The 25,700-nt window shown below is 39.3% G+C and overlaps 1 protein-coding gene across 1 annotated transcript in view; it reads left to right on the top strand.

The window, feature by feature from the left end:
- Positions 1 to 25,700, top strand: part of si:ch211-216b21.2 (heparan sulfate glucosamine 3-O-sulfotransferase 3A1) — a 36,901-nt gene that overhangs the window by 1,322 nt on the left and 9,879 nt on the right. The window lies entirely within an intron of this gene.

Consider the following 25,700-nt stretch of genomic DNA (forward strand, 5'->3'; position numbering starts at 1 on the left):
TCCTATAAAGTGCCAAAAAGCTAAACCAAAGCTGGAGAAAGAACGTTTTAGAAAAGATTAATTACTCCGCAGCAGATTCATGTCAGGGTTTTGGAGTATCAAGAGCAAGTGTGCCCTTTAAAAAGTGTATTTTTTTTTTGGTCAATTTTACAGCCCTGCTGACCTTTAGTTGCAAAGAGCCATTTTCAGTCTGCGTGTACTTTTAGGGAATCCGAACACACATGTGCGCTCCTGTTATTTCTCCCGCTCAAGTCGGATTTGTGATTGATTTCGTCTGTCATTGTGAGACTATGTGAGTGAGTATTGTGTGTTCACATTTCTGCAGGCCTGTGGGGAATAATGGCTCTTCCTCTCGGTGGTTCTCTGTCTAATGGGGCATTGCCGACATCGCAGCTCTGTTATTAAGAAGGATTAGGGCCATAATTAAAGGTTACCTGAGTGTCTCAGGAGGTATAATTCGCCTTTTGATTGAGTTAACACTACACACAGCACCCTCTAAAAGCCCGGAGAGACAAAACTTTTACTCCCGCTCACCAATGTGTCCCTTCACCCTCCTGCTCCCCCCCCCAAACATTTTGGCTTTCTCCCATCTCCCACTCACAAACTGCCCTCTTTGTGCCTCCCTGAGAGTGAACATTCTCTTTTTGCCATCACTCTTTCACACTCTTCTGTTTACCTATTCATCCATTGTGGGGGTTTTTATATCCATGAGGGTCCCATCCATCCCGAGGAGTTGCCAAGATTCCCTGGAATTTGGACCGCGGCTCCAATGATGGACCTCGGTGCCGGTTCACCTTAATGCTCCCCGCCGAAAACAAAAGGGCCCTTGAATCAGAAAGAGGAATAAATAACTATTAAAACAGCACGGCCCACTCTGCAGGAGTTCATCTTGTCAGCTCTCCCTGACAACGCCTGAGAGTCCTCCTGGTGATGGCTTTTGTGTTTTCAAAGCTTTTGACTGAATCAGTCGTTGGTTTGAGGATAAAGGTGTTTTCTTGCGCCTTACCAGGGCTTGTCAAAACCAAGTCTGATTGCTTTGCTCAGATCAACAAACTCCCCATTTATGGAACGCTTTTAGGATTTCAAGGCTGCGGTAACGTGATTAAGTAAGACGTAATTGAATGTGAAAAATGAAGTATACTGTTGCAGAACTCCTCAGTGTGTGGATTTTACATTTGACTTTCGCGATGAACGAGACTGTTTTGGCCGCCGCAGGCTCCCGTAGACTCCAGCCCGTGTGATGTGACGAGGATGAGAGGTGGGCCGAGGCAAAAAAATCACTACAAATTACAACATTTAACGCTAAACACTAAGTTTTACTAAAGGTAGACCAGCAAACTTAACCAAAATTTAGTTGTTTTTATGCAAGAATGTCTTCTGTAGGTCATTTCTAAGTGTACAAGTTCCTCCAAGGGTTGGTAATATTACATTTATTTAAGTAGAAAAACTACTAAACAGTATTTATAGACAAGTTTTCAGTAGGCTTTTTGTAACGACTCAAACAATCAGATTGAAAAAGAGCAGAGTGAGCTAAGTTTATTAGACTTTGAAGCTGTTTGTGCGGAATTAAGATATTCCACTATTAAAAATAAATTATTTAAATAAAACTACGCCTATTTTAGGTGAAGTTTTGTCTCAGTTTAGCTGAAAGGTGAAAAATAAAAGTCAGCGCAGCGTCATTATCAGTGATGTTTTATGTACTACCTATGAAATAGAGTGTGGTTTTTAATTTTCGATGTGAAGCACTTTTAATCTTACAAAAAAATGTTTATTTGATTTCCCATTAAACACGTGAGGAATTTTATTTTGAAAAAAGAAACCCTGCTGGAACGTATTTTAGAGAGAAAAGACTTTAGGCACCTTAAAGCAATAATAGCTGTCAAAATAAAAAATTTTTTAATGTTTTTATTTGAATTTTATACTTCTAACACAATTTCTTCTTCATTAAATGATTATCTTTAGGGCTTTTATATAAATTACGTTAAAAAATAGCAAATAGCCTCTGTTTACAACTTGTAATTGTTGGCAACAATACATTAATTTGCTAATTTTGCTTATTTATTAAACTTTCTGTAGTAGACTTTTGGTAGCTAATAATCATATTTAGTTTTTTATTATCACAGATGATACAAATATACAAAAAAAATCTTTGTTATTACTTATAAAATTCTGTATATTTTACTGATTAATTGTAGAATAATAAGACACTTGTGGCAACATCATAAAACATGAAATAAAACATTTTTTAAAATGCAATATTTATAAACCAAAACTGATTATAAACAGATTCCTGTTTATGTGCAATGTGATCATTTAAAAGAGCCGTGGAAGTGGAGGAATAAACTCTGATGCTATGAAGCAAATCTTACTTTTTAAAGAAATGTATCAAATTTCAGGAGAAAAGTAATAATTCATCATGAATAAATTAATAAAGCTTTAGTTAACTCACTGCAGAAATGTCAAGAGGTTTAATCTTATATTTAAACTGAAATATCTGTTACTATTATTATTTTTATTAAGAGTTCAGTGAAATTGATTTGCATTAGTTTTCATTTTGAAACCAGAACATGACTTTTATAAACTTTTAAACTATTCTGTTTCTAGAGGCTGCCATAAATCATTTAATTTTAAGCTTTTATTTACCATAAAGTCGGTCAAACAACCTATTAAGTGCACTTATAAAGACATTTGTTCATTTTAAACACAAGTCATTTGACAGGATATTGTTTTGCAGTGTTCCTGTTCTTTACGAGACACTTTTTGAAGATAATTAACTCAACAAAACTTTTTCCAGAATAACTATATATGTTTGGCTACGTATTGGAAGCTGAGCTTACTCCCTAAATTATTTATGATGCAAAATTTAGTCACACAATAAAAATAATTAAAATTACAGTTTTGAGTTTTGAACTAATTGCAACAAATAATCTGCTTCAACTTGTGTATTTATTCAAATAAAGCTGATTTAACTCGTGAATTTTAACACAGAATGTAGTTTTTGGATAACGTTGTTGCGTACAGTTCAGGCCTTTCCTTTTACAGGAAACAAACACCAACTGCTCGGTCAGTTTGTGTTACGTTTCACTTCATCGAACCACACAACCTGCTCGCCTCTTGTTTTGGAAATGGACACTCCGAGTGAACAAGAAGGTCAAGCTCCATCGCTGTGAAGTAAGGTGGAGGTCTGCGCTGCCGAGTAGTAACCATTATGTTTTTGGCCTACTTAGGTTACTGAACACCCAAGCTTTCACTTGTCTGGACCCTGCTGCTTCAGACGTCTAAAGACCGGCCGGATTAGGCCTCACCTGATCCTTCAGTGGGCTAATTATGCGCCGTAAAAAAACTGGTGTGACCACACAAAAAAACACAAAGTCAAAAACAGGAAATAACCAGGTGGGTTAAGGTTGGATTGTGTTTTTCTTTACGTAAAACCATGAGGAAGTAAATTAAAACCTTGAGGTTGGATAGAAAAAAAGAGCCTATAAAATTAGGGACTTCCCTGTTCAGAGAAGACTTATTTCAGAGGGAGTTCTGAGGTTGTAGTAAAAAAAAATAAAACCTGGTTCTTGATCATAAATGCAGCGGCGCAGTGGGGAGTTGTGTTAGAAACCGCCCGTGTTTTCCTGTGCCACTCCGTGGTCAGCCCGTTTTTACACATTACAAATGAAAGATTTTATTTCTAACGCTTTAGGTACGCTTCAGGAGCCAGATGTAGACGTGTTGGTCATAAAAATGTGCTTGTCTGTGTTTAAGATCTATGATTTCTTTTGAGTTATTAGCATTTTGTTCTGTTTTTCTCTTCTGTTAGCCACTTAATCAGGTTTGTTGATCCAACTTTTATTAGCAAAAAAGGAAAATAAAGTAACATTTGTCAATGGTTAGTGGTAAAAACTTGATGAATTACCAGCATTTTTTGAAGCGAGGCAGCCTGACAAGCGTCTCATGTTGGTTCGATTAATTGGGTGGCAGGGTTTGAACTTTAAACACCGGTCTTGTTTGCTGCCGCCTTAAATTTCACTTGTCATTCTGCGTGTGGAGTAGTTTGGTGCACGGCTGGAAAGAATGACACAACTCAGAGGAGGCCTAACCTCTTTGGTTGTGTTCTTTTGTAGGACACTGAAATTACTGTGACCAAACCACAGACGAGTTTCTGTCATTGTAGAAGTTCAGACATTGCTTGAAAACTGCAAAACTTTACTCACAACTTAAATTCTAAAGTCAAGCATGCACAAACAGCCAGATTAAAAAGAAAACTATATGTGTGTAATAACTGTAAGCTGCAAAATATTTGCAAAAGTTTGTACAAATTATCAATCTATGGTGAGGTATCTAAAGCATATTTGATGCAGTTTGTTTAGAATAAGGATGGGTTTGTATAAGATTCTGACTATATAAACTTGAGCAAAAATACCACAACTTTTTGGTATAATAACAAAAACTTAAAAACATGATTTATTTGCATTTTATTTAAAAACAAAAATGCAAATACTATTACTACTGCAGCCTAAGTAATATCACATAGTGTTTAGTGATAATTATACTACAGGTATAATAGTGTACAAATACCTAACATAATATTTATTTATAGTTATTTTATTTTAAGACTGGCTCAGTTTAATATCAGTGTCAGCTTTTTACTGCACTCAGGACAGATTTTACCCAATTTCTGATCAGTCTTTTTATTTGTAATAATATTTAAAATTAATGCTAATTTTTATTTTAATCATAGGTAGTGAGATCAACTTTTAGCTTTACGGCCAGAGGAACAGATCATAGAGGACATTTGGACAAATAAGGAAACAAGAAGGAAGAAGTTCTCTTCCTTTTTAAGCTTGACAAGTGGCAAACTAAACTACAGCACCAGATCAATTTATTTATAATTCTAAAGTAATTGTGCCCATTGAGCAGAATATAACTTCTTCTCAGAGGAAATTATTTACATGAAGTTAAAATTAAACCCTAAAAAGAGGTTGGTGCTCACTCGTTGTGTCGCCAGTTTCTCAAGAGAAGGGTGCGATTTGTAGCATTTTCTGTAACTACGTTTTGTGAGAAACTGTAACTAAGCAAAACGATAACTTTGTTTGCAGAATCGGACAATGAACGGCTCAGACTTTTAACAGCATCTGCTGCCACAGAGGCAGGTTTGTGCACGGCAGGTGGGGCGGGCGGAGGTGGGGGGTGGGGTTGCAGGGGGCACACATCCACGGTGGACGTAATGTGATCGTCAGAAACCTTCAGAGCACGAGCTCCGAGCTGCCTTTGGATTGTGAAAGTGATTATCGTGGGGTATAATTGTACAACTGGGACACTCACCTCTTGCTGGAGGCATGCAGCCCACAACGACAGCGCCTCCCCCCACCACCGTCACTCTCTCATCTCGACAACTCCTTGACCCCTGTCGTCTCTACCATCATCTCTGCAGCTGACCCTCTGAGGCCCCCGTGTAGGGGAGGTAGATAGAAGCATATGAAACATCCAAAGTAGTGCCTGTCAGCAGCTGCCCTGTGGCATCCTGGGAATCTGCCCTCCAATGGGTGGGTGAGGACAGGCAGCAGGTGCAGGGGGTGCTTTGCAGACCCCACCTGGATCACACCTGATGCACTCACCTGGCACACTTATATTAAGGCTGTTTCAAGAAATGGGACGCTTGCACGTCGCCTCGGCGCAAATATGTCAGGTGTCAGGGATCAGCGCCTCTCGGAGCTTTGATAAACATGTGAGGAAAGGAAGGGTGATTGATCACCGTCAGGAGGGTCGTCCTGGGGGCTTCACAGTGCCAACAGATGGGAGTGTAACACCGGGATCAGGTTACATTGTTTCTAGGATTCAGTTGTTTATTCACTTTTGGGTTTGTGTGTACACGAGTCAGCAACCTGTCTGACCCTGTTGTTGAGTCTCAGCTTAGCAGCTGTTGGCCTTTTTATGAGGTTTCAGCCCTGACATTATGAGGCTTTTATTCTGGGATTCATATTTCAAAATGAGCACCAGAGGTCACTTTTTTATTTATTTATGTTTTGCTTGACTGCACAAAAATACACTGCTCTGTAAAGCTGTGATGCAGTTTAATCTGTTTTATCATATTATTGTTTCTGAAGTCAGGATGTGTGACCTTTTCAGAGCATTTTTTCTTTTACATCTGAAGCTCTGTGATCTATTTTCAGACGATATACTGTACCTAAAGTGCTTTACTAGTTTAACACCTTTCAGGCGATGCCCATGAATGTCAGTGATGTTTATTTTGTTGAACTCTGTAGGAAACCTGCTGGGTAATCTTTTATAACATTACACAAACTTTGCCTTCAGGCACTTCATGAACAGAATAGCTTGGGAAAAAAAAATCAAGTTTGCAATTTTCTGTACTATATATTTTTTTCTTGCCAGGTAAAAGGTGAGGGAGGTTGAGTAGCATTTCTTGAAAGAATGCATATCACCTGCCACCTTTCAAGAGTTTTAGACTGAGATCATATGATGAAAATACCATTATCTCATAGTGATATATTACACTAAGAGTATGAGTTGTTAACGACTCTCAGTTACTAAAACATCACATTTTTATATCAGTGAATGAGATATACCAGTCTTCGTGGTTTGCAGTGACCCTCAAAGTTAATCAGGTTTAGAAATACAAACAATAAGTAAATTTCTGCAAGTTTCATTACGAGCCGTCTGCTGGTTCATGAGATATTTTGCTAACAGGATTGACTCGCTAACAGTAGTCTATTGTGACAATGATTATTTACTGAAAGGTTCATTGAAATCCTTCCGCTGGTTCATAAAATATTTTGCTAACAGACTTGACTCTAAATAGTTAATGGGAAAGTCTGAGCAGTCTGTTAATATGTTGGGGATCAGTCTCAGCTACTACCACACCAAATGTTAGCTCAATATCTTTAAAATTGGCTGAGTTGTCGTCATATTTGTGTGTTTTTTTTCCAGGTCACTAAGCTGCAGCAGCCATAAACCGTGTTGGCTCCAAAAGTTAGTCAGTTGTAAAAATACAGCTAATGATTATTCTCCGAGGGTTTCAGTAAAATTCGTCCAGTGGTTCATGAGAACAGACGGACAGACGGCGGGCGATAACAAGAGGAGACCGAAGCCCCAAAAAGCATTTGGCCCCGCAGAGTGAGGGGCCTTTTTGTGTGAGACTGTTTCCGCTCTCTTCATGTGAGTGAACTAAACAAACTGCTAGACAACCTCCTGAATTCATGCACATTAAGGCTTTCAGAGGATTTGCCAGAGAGCTTCAGGATTGCAGAAACACGCAGCCAGACCGTGTTATTTGGGCGTAGAGGGGCTTGGTAAATGATGCATGGATGGAGCATGGATGTTTTACAGCCCTCAGCGGTGCCGATTGGCAGGCTGAACCTGTGCCTTTGTGTGATGGATCTCTCGTTCCCATCTCTCAGGCTTACAGCTTTATCACAGGACGGGGAGACCTCCTTATTTTCCACCAGAGAACAGTCCACAGACGCCCAGAAACACAGGGAGAACCATTGCTATGCAAAGCCTGGGAACAGAGAAAAAGAAAGGAGCTCTCTTTTCCACCATTTTACGTTCCAGCTGTAGTATTTTTATCGGCCGCCTCTGAAAGCAGAAAGGGTTTTTTTGCTCAGGTCTGTGCGTCTGTTTTGTCTGTAGAACAAGCCAAATATTTCATGAACCACAGGGCGGATATTTACTTTACTTTACTTTATTTCACCAGGAAAAAACCCCATTGAGATTAAAAATCTCTTTTTAATGAAACTCTCACAAAATATCTACAACTAATTACCTTTTGAAGTCAACTTGATATAAGATGCTTATCAACCTTAGACAACACCAAAATGTCTAACTAGAGATTTGTTGTGGTCATAGCTGAGCATCAAATCAAACACATACTCAGAGTGTTACACATTGTGCAGTATTTTAGCTAATGAACTATCAGAAAGCAGTTATTGGAGGGACATCTACAGCTGATTAACTTTTGGAGTCCAGTCAACCTTAGCCAACAGAAAAATGGCTATGATTCAGTCAGTTTTACAGATGATGAGCTAAACTTTGGTGTGGTAGTAGCTGAGGGTCATCCTCAACGCATACTTTGAGTGTTAACAGGTCTTGCCGCGTTGTATGAGATCGAGCACTGCGTTATGTAAAAGATGATCCAAACAGCTACAGCTCATGAAAGGCATGAAAGGAGCGGGTGACATGCATGTCCTGAGGAGTGCTAGGCCTTTAAATGTGAAGCTGATTTTGTCACATGGTCAGTTTTCTTCTGGCACGCACCTCGGTCCAGTATTACAACCTCCTGTAAAGCGAAAAACATTTAAAGTGGTTGCTACTCGGGGAAGTTCATCTCTCCCGCCCTTTGTGTGTCTTCACTCAGCAGGAAAGCTTTTTCAAGTGTGTTTCATAAGCTCATTGGCTTACACAGAGTTGTCCCCCCCCCACCACCCCTCTGCTTGAAGGCATGGACTCTGTCACACTTGCAATGTGTGCTATCTGCAGCTGCCTGTGTGGTGATAGGATGGAAGCAGCCTTTTCCGCTCGCTCCATTTGGGGCGCGGGCCGTGCCAGTCGCCTTGGCAGCGTCCACCCCAGCAGAGGCTGTGGCAGACGGCACCTCAGGCACAACCTCGGTTTGACTGGAAAACCTTTGTTTCCGTGCAGAAACACGGAGTTACACGACAGCAAGGCTATAAGCACGTGTGTGTGTGGGATTGGCAGCGAAGAGACCAACATCCTTTCCTTCAGATGTCATTGTCAAACTTTCAACACCTCGACATCCAGCGTGCTCTGTATCCCTCAGCTAGATGACGAACAAAGGCTCGCAGTGGCGATGATTGAATTAAAACATGCTGAAGATTAGGGTTTGGCAGAACTCTAGACCACGACCAGAAATCCTGCACGATTTTTAAAAATACCTAATAATGGAGGTGGTGAATGGAATGAGAATGACAGAGTGCCATTTAATCTGCTCTGAGAGTTCTTCTATTCAAACAGAAGCGCCACAGAGCCGTTGCATGTAAGGTTTGAAAAACCTACCTGGTTTTTCAAGTCAAAATCCAGCTGTTCAAACAAACGCTTTACATCAGGTCTTTTGTATTTCTGCTGTGAATGCCTGCATTTAATAAAAGAACCGTTCTCTGTGTTGCATGGTGGGATTTTTCTATACAAAGGATCAGAAAAATTTACCGCACGTTTAGTATGATTTATTCTGTATACCTGAGGTCAAATATGATTTTTTACACCCCAGCTGCAGAATGGGAATGAGTCAGCATTCACACTGTTGTTTTCCTGTTTTTTGTTCTTCTGCTTCCACATACTTTCAGCTGTTTTAGCTGATCATACTGCATATCAACTGTTCAGCTAATTTAGCTGATGGGTGCTTTTGTTTTTGTAACTTTAATAGATTTTTAAACTATTTGATCTCTTCAGTTCTTTCAAAAACACTGTTCTCTAACATCTGTTCTGTTTTTATCTTCTTATGCAACTTTTAGTTTTAGCTGTGGCTCTACTACTGTTACCTAGCTTTTTGCTAGTTTAAATGTTTAGCTACCATTCTGCTACTTTTAGCCTTTACCTCACGTGTTGCTTTCTTTAGTTTTTTTAGCTTTTTGTTAGTGGTTGCTTTCTAAACATTTAGCTTGTGTTTTGCTAATTTTAGCTAGTGTTTTGCTTCTGTTAGCATTTATCTGGCATTTTGTGTTCTGCTTCTTTTAGTTACCTAATGTTAAGCTTTTTAGCTTTTAGCTAATGTTCTGCATCTTTTAGTTTAGCTAGTGTTTTGCTTATTTTAGCTTTTAGCTAGTGTCAGTGTAGCGTTCTGTTCCTTTCAGCTTCAACAAATCAGTTTCAGCTTCTTCGTTCAGCTCTCACTCACGCTGCGTTTTCACAGAAAATGCATTTTCTTTATTTTTATTTAACATTTTGATTCCTCTGGAGAAAAGATGGCGCAGGTTTTACTAACTACCTCAGAATGTCAGGCAGCTTGATTAAGGAGAGGAATCTGTTAGAAATTGAGTTTGCCGCCCTGGACCCATTTATTGATAGATGGAGTGCAACAGCACAAGCTCCGTCTTTTTACATAAAGATGGAAAAGGGTGATAAAGGGGCCCGTGCAGTGATTGATGTGCCCACAGGGGAGTGCAGAGGAGCCACACAGTAATTCAATTAATCTTAACCTGAACACTAGTAATCGCCACTGTAACTAGGGCTGACTGTATATTAGACAGGACGGAGATTGCTGTCAGAAGGAGCATGTCCAAGTAATAGGAGGAGGAGGAGGAAACATCCTCTGTGTCCTGGAGTTCCTCGTTTTCATGCCATCGTTCTTTCTGCTGAAAATGAGCTTCTGCATGTAAATGAGTCGAGCAGGAAACAGATTTCCTCAGTTGTGAACCAGAATTAAGATGATGGCAGTGAAAATGGGGGTGTAAAATCTGTAAGTAGTACATTTCCTCAAAAGAATTACATGTGTCTGTGAATAAAATGTCCCATAAAGATAAAACCCTTCATTTAGTGAAATGTACTCATTCAGTTCCTGCTGGGAGTTCTATTATCTGTCTATTAAATGTACAACGACAAGCAGCAGATGATTATTTGAGCCCATCTAAAATCTGTTGCAGTAAAAATATGTTTTTCAGATGCTCACCTCAGAACCAAAAGACAAATTTCCAAATTATTCTGCTCTCTTGCATTGCGTTTGTCACACAAACATTCTTGTTTTTTATTGTCTTCAGTGATGAAATCAGCTAAATGTTTATTTCCCCGCCTATAAGTCCTTTTAAACGTTACAGCTAGCACTTCTGGATTGTCAGAAATCCTTTGAAAACGCTTCAAGATTGATCACAACAGGAGTTTGAAGGCAGGAAGACTTTATGGGTTAATTTGATGCGCCCTGTGGAAACTGGACTCCCTGAATGTGGCGTATAAATCCAGTATACTGCCAAATCTATTCATCCTACACTTTTATATTCAATTCCTTTCATAGACCTACAGTGTATCCATTCCCAAGCTTGTGTTCTCTCTGAAAACTGATTTCTAAAACTAGATTCCAGCAGGGTTACTAAGTTTCACATCCAGAGCCAAGTGTTTGTAAAACTGACCCTGTTGTGTTTACACCCTTTGTTTCCTTTTTGCATTATTCTTGTCGTTTTTCTTTGTGCAGCTGACTGATTCTGGGTCAGCCACGGTCAGTCTGAGCCGCTGTTGTGGCAACCTTGCTGGGCTTAACGTGATCCCAAGACGTTTTAATTTTCAAATATGTGGTGGGGCCAGGGCTTATTATGTAATTATGTTGTCAGGCTGATTGTTTACTCGGACGTCTTCGTCTCATAGACACATCCTTCTCTACAGTCGAAGCGTCAATAGGAGGAGGAAACAGACCATTTAGCCACCAGCATGACAGATACACGAGATACAGCATTCAAAGCCTTTTTGTAATAAGACAGTTGTTGTGTTTTATCCATTGCAGTTCCCATTGCTGCCTCCTCAAACAGCCTCACATCAATTATTAATTCAGCCAATTAGCAGGGCTGCATTATTCACCAGGAAGCTGTGATCACATCCATTAACTTTGCTGTCTTTCCTCATTGTGGTTCTCCCATGTGACGCTCCTCCTGCCCGATGCGCAGGCCTGGCTCGCCTCCATCATGGCGTGGATGCCTTTAAGTCAGTTTTCTTCCTTCATGACAGTCTGGAGCCTGCTGGCTGTGCCTCAAGAGGAAGTGACCAATAATTTTAGACTTCCGATGGACCCAGATAAGAGTGATAAAAGTCATCTGGGCCAAGACTTCCAGTTTAGCTGACGTGTATTAATAGTTACCTTATTTGTCCTTCCAAAGACTCAAGCAGAAGCATATTTAAAATTATGATATAGTAGAAAAATGAAAACCAGGCTATAACTGCCAACTTTGTTGCTACTTACTGAGTAAATCCTGCTTACTGTGGTAACAGATTCAGTAAAATGCAAATGAAGGCACACTCTGTTGTTTTCAGCAGATAAATGTGATTGCACATAAGCATCAACAGAATCAGGATGTTTTTGTCCAATGATTTAACGATGAAGAGATAATTCTGGTTCCCAGACTTTCAGGAATAAAGCTGAGACTCTGTTTTGTTGTTCTTTTCATTCCTCTATAGTTTAGGTGTTCATTTTTTGTTTTTCACTTACATCAGAACTAAAAAGTCTTCTTTGATTAAATAAAATCAAAGTCCAACACCTGCTTGAGTTCGTTTCCACGTCTAATAAGAGACGTGGAAAGTTTCTGTTTTATTATTGCATGGTAATAAGACAGACTAGTTTTAAAAAGCACATTTATTTTTCCCAGAAAGTTCCCACAGGCGTCTGCAGCAAACAAACAAGAACATGTGTGACAGCACTCTGACTTTTATAAAAGGTAATTAAAATATATATTTTTGCTTTGATCTAGTGTTTTACTTCCAAGCCTCACTTAACCCAACTGAATAAATACAGCCTCTAAATAAAACTGCTTTAAAATGCACAGTATGAACAATAAAGCCCAATAAGGAGGTCACAAAAATGCTAAAAGTTATGAAATTTTGAGACTAGTGGATATATTTCTGAAGGAAGTTCTGGATGAGGCACTGTGTGGCTTTCTAAACTTTTTTAATTTGGATATAAACAGATAGCCGCGCCTGGTTTGTGTGAAGCATGACAAATGTAAGCGCTCGACTTTGTGACAGCATTATCTGAGCACTAAAATAAGATTTCCATCAATCATCGGTTTGCTTTAGCTGTGCTATTTTCATGAGGGTCCCGTCCCAGCTGGCACTGAGCTCCAAACAGCCGAGAAGCCACTCAGGGCGGAGGAGACAGAAACTGACAATTTACTGTCTTTAATCTTTGGTAAATAAAAGAAGACCAGAACTTTGGCTCTGTGGTCTTCAAGTAAGATTCAGTGAGGTCTGCCAAAATAAATCTTTTCTCTTGTAAAGGTCCAGAATATATACATACATTTACATCCTTTTTAAGTGACTTTTAGTGTCTTTAGTTGCCATATTTTTTTGTTTTTTTCAGGCCCTGTACAGCTTCTCTCTGCAGATAGAAACCTCAGACCAGACGTGGGAATCACCGCAAAAGCTAGAAAAGCTGCAGCACCTGAAATAATTTACTGTGAAATGTAGAAAAGCCGGGCTGCTTAAAGCAAATGGCCATGAATGGTAGACAAGCTGCGCCACCTGCAACGAATGACTGTTAATGCGGAAAAATATGTGTATTTTTTTTAAATAATTTTATTCTAGTGAAATTTAACACCTGATCTGGATCCAGACCACCGTCCTCCATTTAGGGACTCATACTTAAGCTTTTGAGATTTTTACTGAAACTGTAAACTTATTTTCATGAATGATTACAACAAAACTTAAAAACAGATCTGAAAGATAAGTTATAACATTTCATCATGATAAATAGTGAAAACAATCTTATTCTCTACGTATTTAGCTCAGAACAGGAAGTAAATGCCTGTTTCCCACAGCTCTATAAATAAAAACAACAGCGAGTGCTTGTCCCTGGCATTTATGGGCCTTCAAATCGCCTAACAAAATCTTTCTCTGTTTTTTCCTGTGTTTACCGGACACACAAGCAGGCGGCCGTGCGTCTGATGAAAAAGTGATTTATTTTCATTTGCCTATCTGCCTAACTGATGTCCCCCGGGCCTCTCTGGCGGCCGTAATTTCATTACACAAACAATTTAGGGGAGGTTGATTAACACAAATGAGAGTTCAAGAGCCCTACTAGTTTACAAGTTGCTCTGCACGTTTGGAGTCACATGAACTCAGCCATCAGTACGTACAATAAACAGTAGCTAAAAAAGGCTTTTACTTTGTAAATCCCAGATGAAGCGCCGTTTTACTGGTATATTTTGTCAAATTGTCGTTTTATCTGTCATCTTTAATAAGCTACATTGTGTAGCTTTAGTTAGAAGTGAGCCTACATTGGGTTTATTTAAAACAAGATTCTCATTATGGCCACTGAGATACAATTATATTGCTTTTGTTGTTTAGAAACTACAAGCATTGATTTATCGGCCTTCAGAGACAACAGTGTAATTAGGCTCATTTTGTTGGCACGTTTACACCACTTTAGCAGCTCTCGCTGATGATTCTGTGCTTCATTTAAACCTCCGAACATTAGAAATAAACACTAACGAAAAGCCTTAAACCTACATGAACAGACTGTCACGGGCAGGTCTGTTCCTGACATACAATTTATTACATCATATTATTTTCCGTTCAGCCCAGCAGCAGTGAATATTCTTTTTCACCGCCCTGTTTTTTTTTTTTTCTTTGCTCCTATGTTTCTGTTTCGCTCTTTGTTTTATCCAACTGGCTTTAAAACAGGGTTGGCTCTGGCAGGGCGTAAATCCAGCAGGAGGGATTTCCCCCCTTCATCCGCAACAAGCTTTCAACTTTTGGCAGAAAAGAGCCAGTGAGCAAATCGAGCTCTTCTTGTTAAACTCTTCTCTGCAATTTTGAACAAAAACAAAATATTAGGAGAGTTTTCTTTTTTATGTATCTGGGTTAATCACTGCCTGCTGCAGGACGGCAACAGATCTGTGAAAATGTTTTAGCTGCTGTCTGTGTTTGCAAAATATCTGTTTTTAATGAACCTTTCAGAAAGTATTCACTGGACGTACATCTCTGATCAACATTAGCCAACACACAAATGACTGTAACTCAGTCCGAAAACAACCCATTTTCTTCTGGACTGAGCGAGGAAGTTGGAGGAAAGTGGAGGTTTGAGTGGGTTAGCTTATAGCCTGGCTCCGACGCCGGCTCGCTTATCCCACTTCTGCTTCCATTAAAATCATCTCCTGGTTGCAGTTTGCATCGTAGCTCGCCTGTTTGCGTTGAAAACCTTAAGGGGAATCACTATCTCCCCCCAAAAAATGGTGTACTTCGCGATTATTGATGAGAAGTTCTGTGTGGTTGGATTAGTGCCTGCATTCTCAGAATCTGAACGTGAAAACACAAAATAACTAGAAAAACAAAGCATTTAGGAGAGCACAGAGCTGCCATCTTGAATTAGTCTAAAACTGACATGAAATATTGTCATTCTTTCAAGGAATTCCAGGCCTTTAGTTTATAGACACATTTTCATGGCACAGCGGGACAAAATATGCACATATGATCTTTATTACAAGCACATATAGGCCAGTATTTACTGTATTTGCTCTCATTTGCTGTTTGCAGCAAATATTACTTATGACACAGATTATTTTATAGGTTTGCATTTACACTCCAGGCTTGTAATGTAAATGCAAATGTGATTGAAAGTGGCTCATAATAACCTCCATTCCATTGTCACAAATATGAATAGCATTAATATGCATTCTGCTTTGGTTTGCTGCTGCGGTGCTCATCTGGAATGTCCGTGTGTTTGAATGATCATGTGCGCCCAGCCTCTGCTCATTAACGTCTTTATGCCGTATTTATTTATTTTCTAATTGTGATTCGGACTGACCATATTTCTTCGCGCCGCAGCCCTTATCTGTATTTTAGGCACATTCGTCATTCAAGGATGGGAGAGTTTGACTCCGTAACTCTGCAAACATCCAGCCATTATCTCTCTGCGGAGTACTCTCTCAATGTTAATGTGTTTTTAGGACGATTACATCAGTGTGAAATATTGAAAAATAACCTTCTGATTGATAACATGAATCATCAGGCCCGTGTCCCCTCCCTCTTGTACACCTCATTTACCATCTCCATGGTAATGTTCGACGGTCCTGCCTACAAGCAATCACCTGCTCGCATGAGCTCGACTTATGATGCCGGCTTTGTAATCAGGTGGGGCCTCGGTGAGAATTGGAACATTTGTTATTGAGGAATAACAGGAAAGCAGCTGTATGGGCTCTACCTCTTTACTGCTGCAGAAATGCATCACAAATCCGCTCGTAAAAAATGAAAAGCAGCATTCCTGCTGGAGATAACCATCAGTCTGTTAATCATGTGCAAGAGCCTTTTGCTCAGCTGCCTAATCATTCGACACCGCAGGTAAAATATTTATAGGCTGAGTGTTTTTGCTTCTCACTTTTCTTTTATGATTAGTATCGAGCGTTATGGTTGAAATCACGCTGTTAAAGAAATGTGTGGATATCTGAGAAAAACCTAATAAAGTTAAAGTCAGATATTTTGTTAGACGGTCGGTTTAGGTGGATATATATACTATAAAATTAACATTCTGAATTAAATCAGTGAGCTTCCTAAAATTTCCTCTATAACGTATTAAGAGGGAAGCCATTTTGGTTAAACCTTAAAATAATGTTATTTACAATTTCTTGTGATATTGTGAGATGTTAGTTACTAACACGTTAAATCTGAGCTCAATATCTGTAAAACTGACTGAGTTATAGCCATTTTTGTGCTTTCTAAGGTCAGTTGGCTGTGGCAGCCATCTTGAATTGCGTTAACTCCCAAAGGTAATCAGCCATTTTGTGCCGCCATGTTCAAACTGCAAACCAAGGAGGAGCACCGAGCTCTGGGTCTAAAGGAAACTTTTTAATTTTTTTTTTTTTTACAGCCGGCATAATTAAGGACAGCTTCTTCTTTGCATCAGAAGAAAGAGGATAATGTTTATTATCTGTTCCCCAGGTTTGGGTGGTTTCAGTTGCAAGTTGTTTTATATATCTGGCTGAAGATAAAGTCCTGCCTGGGCAGATTAGAGTTGGTAAGCTAGTGAGGGATCACAACCTTGCTGCTGTACCAGCAGTTCTTATTGGTTTAACTGGGAGGCTGTGCTGTAAGTGGGTAGGATCAGTGTCACAACTATAAACTCCTGTTAGACATCATGGAAACAGTGCTGACTTGTAAACGATGGGTATTTTGTTGGTAGAGTTGGTTTATAACAGTGAGAACAAATGATTTAAATACTTTAAATAATGTTAAAAAGCACTTTGAGCTGGGCTCTTTCCTCCCATATTTAAAATCCCTCTCCATTTTCTGCTGCTCACTCTTTACAGGAGGAGGAAAAAAAAGGAAAAATCCCCCTACAGTATATCCATTGTCCTAACTCTGACGATGAGGTTCTGCCCTGTAATTCCATTCTATTTCTAAAACCATCCATCTTTTCTCACAGAGAGCTGACAGACTAAAACATTAGCACGTTGTCATATGCTCCTCAGTTCTCCATATATATATATATTAACCTAGATTGTATTATATTATATTAACCTCCTCCCTCGGCTCAGCTTCATAGATAGGGTTACCTCTCTGCCGTCTGGGGCGAAAGAGGTGTTTTCCTGTTGCGCAGCACATTTAGCTCAGCTGTGATGAGGATTCTCACTGGAGGTTTGTTGAATTCTGGGTCACAGCCCAGCCCCGGGCCGCTGCTAGTTGCACTTTAGCCATTCTGTGTCATTTTAGCTCCTGCGAGATCCCACAGCGGGCGATTTTTCGGCTTTTCTTTCAGTGACTACCTGTTCTCCATCCACCTCACCAGCAGTGCACGGAGTCACGAGAAGCTCGGGCAACTGTTGCTGATAGCACAGCCGTCCCAACACCTCTACATCACCTGTTTGTTATGCACAGCAGTGCTGCCTCAACAGAAACGAGCTGCGTGAAGTTCCATTTTCCCCAGGCTATTTATTTAATGGATAATGCAAGGGACGCAAAATGGAAATAGCGCATTCGACCATGTCTTTAACCCCGGCTCCTCTCTGCATGCCTTCCTGAACTGAAATTATTCTCAACCCCAGTGGGCATAAATCATTTGGGTAACGTTTTATTATGAAGGTGATTATTTATTCTCCTGAATGTTTAAGAAGAAACACAAAATATTTATTAAATATTAAAAGTGACCAGGTGGATTTAATCTTGATCTGAGTCTGTTTGTGTTTTTAGAATCTAGGACAGGGGTCTGCAACATTTCTGCCCCTTCGCTCACTAAATAAACTGTGTTCAGAGCCTCAAAACATGCTTGAGCTGTGATCATAAACTGATGGCCTGCGGGCCACTTCTAGCCCACTGGGGGGCCTTTTCTGGACAGTGGGTGTGGTGATCCCTGTGCTACAAGCTTGAAATGAAGATACCACAACTCATTAAAGGTACTCAATGTAAAGTCAGAAAGACCAGACAAAAAATAATAATAATCACATAATACTAAACAAAATCCCCACAAGATTTTTCTCATTTTGATAGTTAATGCTTCCTTAAATTAGAAAAATTTGTCAGCAAAGTTCCTGATATTTATTTTTGACTTATTCGTTCTTTCTCTTTTCTTTCACGCTTAGCAGCAGATTTTTTTTTCACTTCAAAGTCTCCAACTCCACCATATTTGTTTACCTACATGGTCTACAGCCAATCTAACGTAGGTCAGTCATGTGACTCGAGCTTCCACATGGTTTTTGACGGATTCAGCCGACTGCTTTGCTTACATTAAGTGTGGAACCCGCATTTCAAAATCGCATATCGATATATCTGGAAAATTACCAGAGTAACTACCAACAAACTCTTTCAAACTGCACCATTTGATAAAGTTCATTATATGTACGTCCACAGATGGTGTCATTATGATTTAAGATGAAACAAAATCCTGCACCAAGCGGCAGACCCCTCCAAAGTTTCTCCAGGAACTTTTCTAGTTTTTATTATCATCTTATTGTTGTTGCCACATTTCTGCAGAACCTCTTATTTTAATGACATGTAGTCTGTGACATGTTTGGAAAACTGTATTTCTGTTTTTCTTCTCAGCAGCCTGCCTTAAAAGTATTTAAAAAATAGTTTTTGGTTGATTTTAAAGAAAAGTCACACTATCTGGATGGAAGTGGGATTAATGAGTTGGCTAACGGGCTAACAAACTACTAGCATGATCTGACACAGACACCTCATTCACATATTTGCAAAAAATCTTTTCTACAGTGGTTATAAGTCTCAGTAATGATCCTTTTGGGTCAGAGGGACCAAAGAGCTGCAGATTGCAGGAACATTCGTATTGAGAAGAAGTGAGGAGCCCCGTCTGCTTCTTCTGTGGTAGCAGGATGGTGCAGCGGGTTCGAGCTTTGGCTGCAGCTTGGCACTAAGGTGGGGAAAGGATTCGATGTGCCAGGCGTTTTGTATTCTGAGCCTGGGAGTTAAAGGAGGCAGGCAGGAAGGAACAGGGAAGAGACAGAAACTGAAGTTGGGGTGAAAGGGAGAGAGAGGAAGCTGGGAAGAGACAGTGTAATCATTTTTACGCTCCCTGAAATTGTTCCACGTCTGACATTTTGACTCTGACCAATATCTCACACTCTCCTTTATTTTATTTTATTTTTTTCCTGCCTTCAGCTCAGTCTAAACAGAAACCTAATCTCTAGGTTTGGGATGTATGCGCATAGCTGTTTTTGCCGTCGTCCTAATTTTTTAGGTAAGCTTAGACTCTTGACTCCACGTGCTCCGAAAACTGTTTAAAGTTAACTGTCAAATGTTTGGTTTTCATTATGCTGCAACTATCAAATTTCATGTAGAAGTTATTTTTCTGCCCATAGGTCATAAACCCCAGTATTGTAAGGGAATAATAAGTGTAATGAAATTCAGCTCGATGGCTGCTGAAACTAACACCGGCTCTCTGCTGTGAGGTAGCCCACCACGTTCTGAGTTCACGGTGAAACAATCTGCCAGCCTGTCGACTTCACTTCTGTTGGCTAAGATGCTACCTGACTAATTTTGGCTCCTATATGCCAGCGTTTGAGCAGAACAATGACTCCTTCTCAGAAGTAGTTCTATTTTAGAAAATCCCAGGCGGTTAACTGCTCTCAGAAGTACTCAGACTTTCAAACTGTCAAGTTTGTTGTTTTCTTTATTTGTGTGTGGAACAGGACAGTGAATCTAAGTCCATATCTGACACTGTATTTTTAATCAGCGCATTGATACGCTCATCTTTGTTCTGTATATGAGATGAAAATATAGCTGAAGATAAAAGTGGACTCTTTGAAGATGTGGCGTCGCAGGATTCAGTGACATCGAGCGTTTCTTCTTGTTAAAATATGCATTGTGTAGAAAGAATGAGAAGACAAATTGTCTGACGTATAAATGTACACAGACACAGTCTCTACACCCAGCTCGTCCTCGTTCCAGCCTTTCTTCACCCAGAAAATCTTTATAAAATAGATTTAGCTACTGCAACATCACACATTAGTCTGTGTACTACAACGTTTTGTGTTTAGACATCACTAAGGCTGTAACAAATTTAATATCATAGCTGGCTTTTGGGACAGCTGCCACCCAACTGACCTTAAAAGACACAAAACTGGCTACTAGTCAGTCAGATATACAGATACTGATGTAAGCTGTGGTGTGGTAGTACCTGAGACTGATATCCTGAGTGCTAACAGACTGCACAAGAGGATCTGGAGTCAACCCTGTTAGTCTGTAAAATATCTCAAGGATTTTAATGAAACTCTCAGAAACCGATTAACTTTTGGAGCCAACCCAATTCAAGATGGCATTTCTGTTCGTTTCACCTGTTTCCTCACAGACTAACGTTTATTATTGAACACAATCAGATTTATCGGAGATATTGTGATGATCCGATGACTTGTTAAAGTGGCAGGACTTGTTTTTATGCTCACGTTTTCAGAGCCAGAAGTAACCACGTTTTTAGGAGAGAGAAGAACATAAAGTTCTCAGATATCGATGCTTGTTTAGCAAGCCGTGTCTTTTATATTCAACATAAAATTGATCCAGATGCTTATCATCCAAGAGCTTAGGAACTCATCAGCTTTTGAGATGCAGTGCATGCATTCAAAATAATAAAAATATTATTAATAAAACTGTATTTGGAGTTAGTTAAAACTGGGAACTATATGATAAATAAACATTTATCCTACAAGACTGCAAATTAGATGACTTAGTTTGTATGTTTTAGATAAAAAAGACAGCATTTCTTTAGGTTTAATGCTGGATGTTAGTCAAAAATATTAATGTTTCATAAAATAATTTACAAGAGAAATAGATTTATACACTAACTGAAACCAAAGGTTTGCTAATGGGCAGTAATTTACAACACTTGGTTGGTTAATGACTTGGAAAGGGTCAATTACTGTAGCTGCAATAACAGACATTAATTAAATTCACAAAGCAGTCTTTAAAGGTTTAATGAAGTTATGTTTCAGTACGTTTTTATGTGAATAATGTTGTTTAGTATGTTCATATTTCCTCCTTGATAAAGTTAATGAAACCACAGTATTTGTTTGTATAAATCTGAGACGAAACCACAGTCTTCATGGAGCTGTTTCCTAATTAAAACTCAGTTTAAACAGAAAATATTTTGCAATTTGTAGCTAAAATATCCCCACACTGAGGCCCGGTAAAGGCAGAAAGCTAACTGGATTGTCCTTTTGCCAGCTCATCTTATCAGCAGCTGTGTTTTAAGAAGGATCTGAAACTTAGCTTAAGTTATCAGAGTTTAGCTTTTGTTTTGTTTTTTAAATCCCAGGCTCTTTGTGTCTTTCTTTTTCCTGCTTATTTGAGTTGCTTCATCTTTTGACACAAGCAGCAGCGGTGAGGCACACAGTCGGGATCTGTGCCAGCAGAAATGTGGCTCATAACGGATATCTTCTCTGTGACAGCCTATGTGGCATATTCAGCAGCCTGAAATGTTTATATTGAATGTTTCAGCAGCCTGAAAATCACCATGGCAATGGACCCAAAGACAAAAGCCCCTTTTGTCATGGGTAATTATCAGTGAGTAGGCCCCTCTAACACTTCCATTTGGCTCTGAGCAGTTTCACATTTAATTTTGCTCTCATGAATTTGACAAAAGGGCTTTCAAATGTTTCTATTCAAATCAGGCTTAAATGTAGAAGTTTAATACGCGCTGAAATGAGTCCTGTTTGAGTTCTCTGAGGTTTTTTATTTTAATTTCTTTCCTCAGATTATTTCAGCACTAGAAACCAGAAAAATAAAAGATAAGACGGGCTGTAAGAGCGACCACTTAATATTTGCTAATGAAACCACTTTTAGAGCACGAGAGGACATTCAAAGGCACAATACTCTGAAAATGAGCTGTGGTATTAAAACCAAGTTTAGGTGCCTTATCTCCGCCGAGCTGCTGAGTCCCTAAAAACTGACTCGGCAGAATGAAAAATAGCAGCGAGCTTTTGCCAAAATCCAATCCTACTGAAGTGTCACTTCCACCTAAAGCTGCTTGTAGCTGCGAACAAGTGGGTCACAGAAATATGACAAAGTCATGTGGGTGCTGTCTGTTAATCCACTCAAAGCAACGTACCACCCATGTAATAAAGACTTCCTTTCTGGTTCGTATGCTGTGGTTTTACAGTAATTTGGTTTAATACACTAAATGCAAAAAGAACCCACATCTCTGTGGGGTTTTCAGATTCAGAATTCGTTCCACTTCTCAGTTCGGATATCTTACCTCTGCCTCATTCAACCCCCTCACCTTACATTCATCTCAGATGACCTAAAGGCAGAGTAACTGAACCTTTCCACGTGTAAATCCACCATAACAAAATAAAGAGATTTTAAATTTATTGGCTCAAACTGTTTTCTCCTCATCTAAATATTTTTTTTACACATGGGAGCATTGATTGAGTAACTTTACCAGCTTTTGTTTCAAGCTGTTCCCTAAAAGTAAGGCTCGAAAGAGGAAAACTTTAATCAGTCAAACCTCTTGTCTGATTCAGAGTTTAGGTTCGCAACAATATTTGGTATAAAAATTAATTAATGAAACTACAGCAGATGGAAATAAGACTAGCCAACCTTCTGCATCTACGCAGATTTATGGACCAAAAGCAAAACAAAAACTCTGATCAAAGTAAAAAATGGTATTTGTCTTTTTTTTCATCAGTTGTTGTTTTGTTTTATTTTGCTCCTTGTATCAAGTAGATGGGGTCTAAGTTCATATCCACTGACTAAAATGAGCAAACATTTACAAATATTTCTGGCTAAAACTCAACTCATGAAGGTGACATCTCAGAAAATTCAATTCAACATTCAATTAGTCAAGCTGGAGCTTGTTAGATTGGTCAGTTTGGCCTCTTGTCAGCTGATATCAGGATGGCCTCAAAGGAATTTCTCTTTTTTCATATCATGATGGCGTCCCTGAATCAGTCCAGTGACTGAAACCGTGAAGGCAGTCAAAGGCAAGTCGCTCAAGAGCCCAGCTCCTGCTCAGTGTTTGGAATTTAGTAAAAATCATTTAGTTTACTGGACAACTTGAGCATTGCTTTAAATTTGAAGTTAGAGTTTAGGCACATAATCAGTAGTGGACCTCGGGTTAATGGGGGTGTTTCGGCCATTTTTGCGTGGATGAGAGGTGCGAACGCAGCAGAAAATCTCTCTGAGTTTCTTGTTTCTTCTTAAATTTGTTCCAACACTTTGCAGTCAGATTTTCATAACAGAGAACATGCTGGTTTAAAATTTCTGACTTTTTTATTATCATTGTGTGAGGATTTGGATTTTTGTGTTTTCGGTTTTGTTTCTTTATTTATTCTTGTGGTTGTTTTCAGTTTGGTTTTTTCCTGTTTATGTTCTTGCTCAGTATTCACTCCTCCCCCGTCACTCTTTTGCCCTCCTTGCCACGCCCATCTCCACCTGTCCGTAATTATCCTCACTCACCTGTTTCCACTTACCTCGTCACCCTCAGTATTCAAAAACCCGGTCACTTCTCTCACTATCCGCTGGTTCATTGTTTGTCATTTGTTGGTTGTAGCTGTCTCCGTGCCTTGGTTCCCTGATGTCTTGTCCCGCCGTGCTTATTGGTTTTTGTTCTGTTTTTGTTTGCTGCCCCGTCAGCTTTTGTTTTGTTATTTTTCCTTAGTTAATAAATTAGTTTATTTTTACTATGAGTCTGCACTCAGGGTTCTTTTCCGTGTCCTGCGATCCTGACACATTGATGGAAATAAGGAAAAATACTTTTTATATTAGCATCAGTAAAGTGCAGATTTGTTCCTTTTTTGTATCCTGATTACACTTGTATCATCGGTTCCATTAGCACTGTGTTCTGTTGTGTTTATCTTTGCACAGGAAGTGATTTGAAGTTGATCACGGTTGTTCGTTTTTACAGCGTGGTCACACATGTGCATGTTGTCATAATGTCTGTTTGGATTTGTCTGCTTTAGCTGCAAAGAGATGAGCTTTCCTGACCATCAGGTCAATGTTTTTATTGGCATCTTTATAATAATTTATCCTTCTTCACAGGTAAATAAGACTTCTTCACATTTATTCTATTCACATGGGCTTAGGGACATTTTTCAAGCTTTGTGCATCGAAGTTTGCTGCAGACAACTCTTGGTGTGACTAATTCAGACATTTGAATTCTCACCTTCAGCTCATCTGCCGCTCTGTGTCCCACGTTGCTTTCACTAATCTCACCCTCCACATTCCTCGCTCTGCCTTCCTCGGCTCTGGGAGGATCCAGAGTCCGGATCCGGACGTCAAGTCTGAGAGGCTTCAGACCTCCTCAACCACTCTTCCACGGGACGGTGAATAATTCACAAACAAGTCGCCACGAAGATGGAGCTTATTTTTCGCTCCTTACGCAATAAACCGAGGGACGCTCTGTAGCAAGGAGAAGGAGAACGATTCTGTAAAAAAAACTGCTGACAAATTTATAAGAACACCCTGCAAAGCTAACTCTATAAATGTTTTACTAAATCTCATAGTGGTTCTTGTATGGAAAGAAAGAGGAGGAAAGCCTTAAAGCTCAGTGGCAAATGTCCAGCATGGAGATTTATTTTGAAGGGTTTTATGAAAAGACAGTTTTTTTTACTACAGCGTAGGAGAAAACATTATTTTTCCAATCTATTTATAGCAACCAGTGACAAATCGCAAAGGTCAAACTTTTTCTTTTCCTCCCCATTCAGGATTTATGAGTTCTCAAAATTTATATGAAAACAAAACAGACATTTTTCAAGCAGCCAGACACTAAAATGAGCTGCAGTAGCAACGAACCAGCATGGATTTTTCAGACTTGACAAAGAGAAAGCACATCTTTACATGCTCCTCTGTTGTTTTTCCTTCATCTCACCTCAAGAGAAGACGGATCATTTCAGTCTTCGGGTTTTTCATCTTCATTTATCTTTTAATAAGAATGAAAAAAATCATAAAACTAACAAGCTGTTTCAAGTTGGACACCTCAATTTCATAATAAACAGTGTTTTCATTTTCTGATTAATTTCCTGCTCGACCCCCAATCAGAGCCTCAACTTGACCCCCCCCCCTCAAATCCTGTCTGTCTGATTTAACTGCTCATCAGTCTGACAGTGAATTTCCTATTATTAAAAGCTGTCTTTTTTATGCACAGCAACGTTGTTATCTTACATGTCCTCTGTGCCAAGAGGAGCTTTCTCTCCGGGTTTACTCGCTGTTTATCAAAACCCTGTCATTTCCTAAAGGGAAACAGCTCGCCATGTCCTCCCGTTTTATTTTCCAGGAGTATTTAACTCTTATCTAGAGACTCAGAATTGCTTCCTAACATCCTACGGTTCCCACGAAGCACGTTTTAGTTTTATTGGACCCTGATGAATAGTTTCTCAAAGCATATTTTTCAAGTCTTTGATTGATAGGTTTTCTGTTTTAGGATTCTGTAGCTGAAGTTAAGCTTCAGGGGTTATGGCTGGAGAGGAAAATATTTGAGTGTAGAAATAAATGTTTGCGTCAAACCAAAGTTCACTTGATTAGAATTAGATCTAACTACAAAATAGGGAGGTTATATTCATAAACCAATGATTGCAAAACATGCGAGACTGTTCACTTAATGAAAG

This window comes from Kryptolebias marmoratus, linkage group LG17 (assembly GCF_001649575.2).
Source record: "Kryptolebias marmoratus isolate JLee-2015 linkage group LG17, ASM164957v2, whole genome shotgun sequence".
NCBI classification, from domain to species: Eukaryota; Metazoa; Chordata; class Actinopteri; order Cyprinodontiformes; family Rivulidae; genus Kryptolebias; species Kryptolebias marmoratus.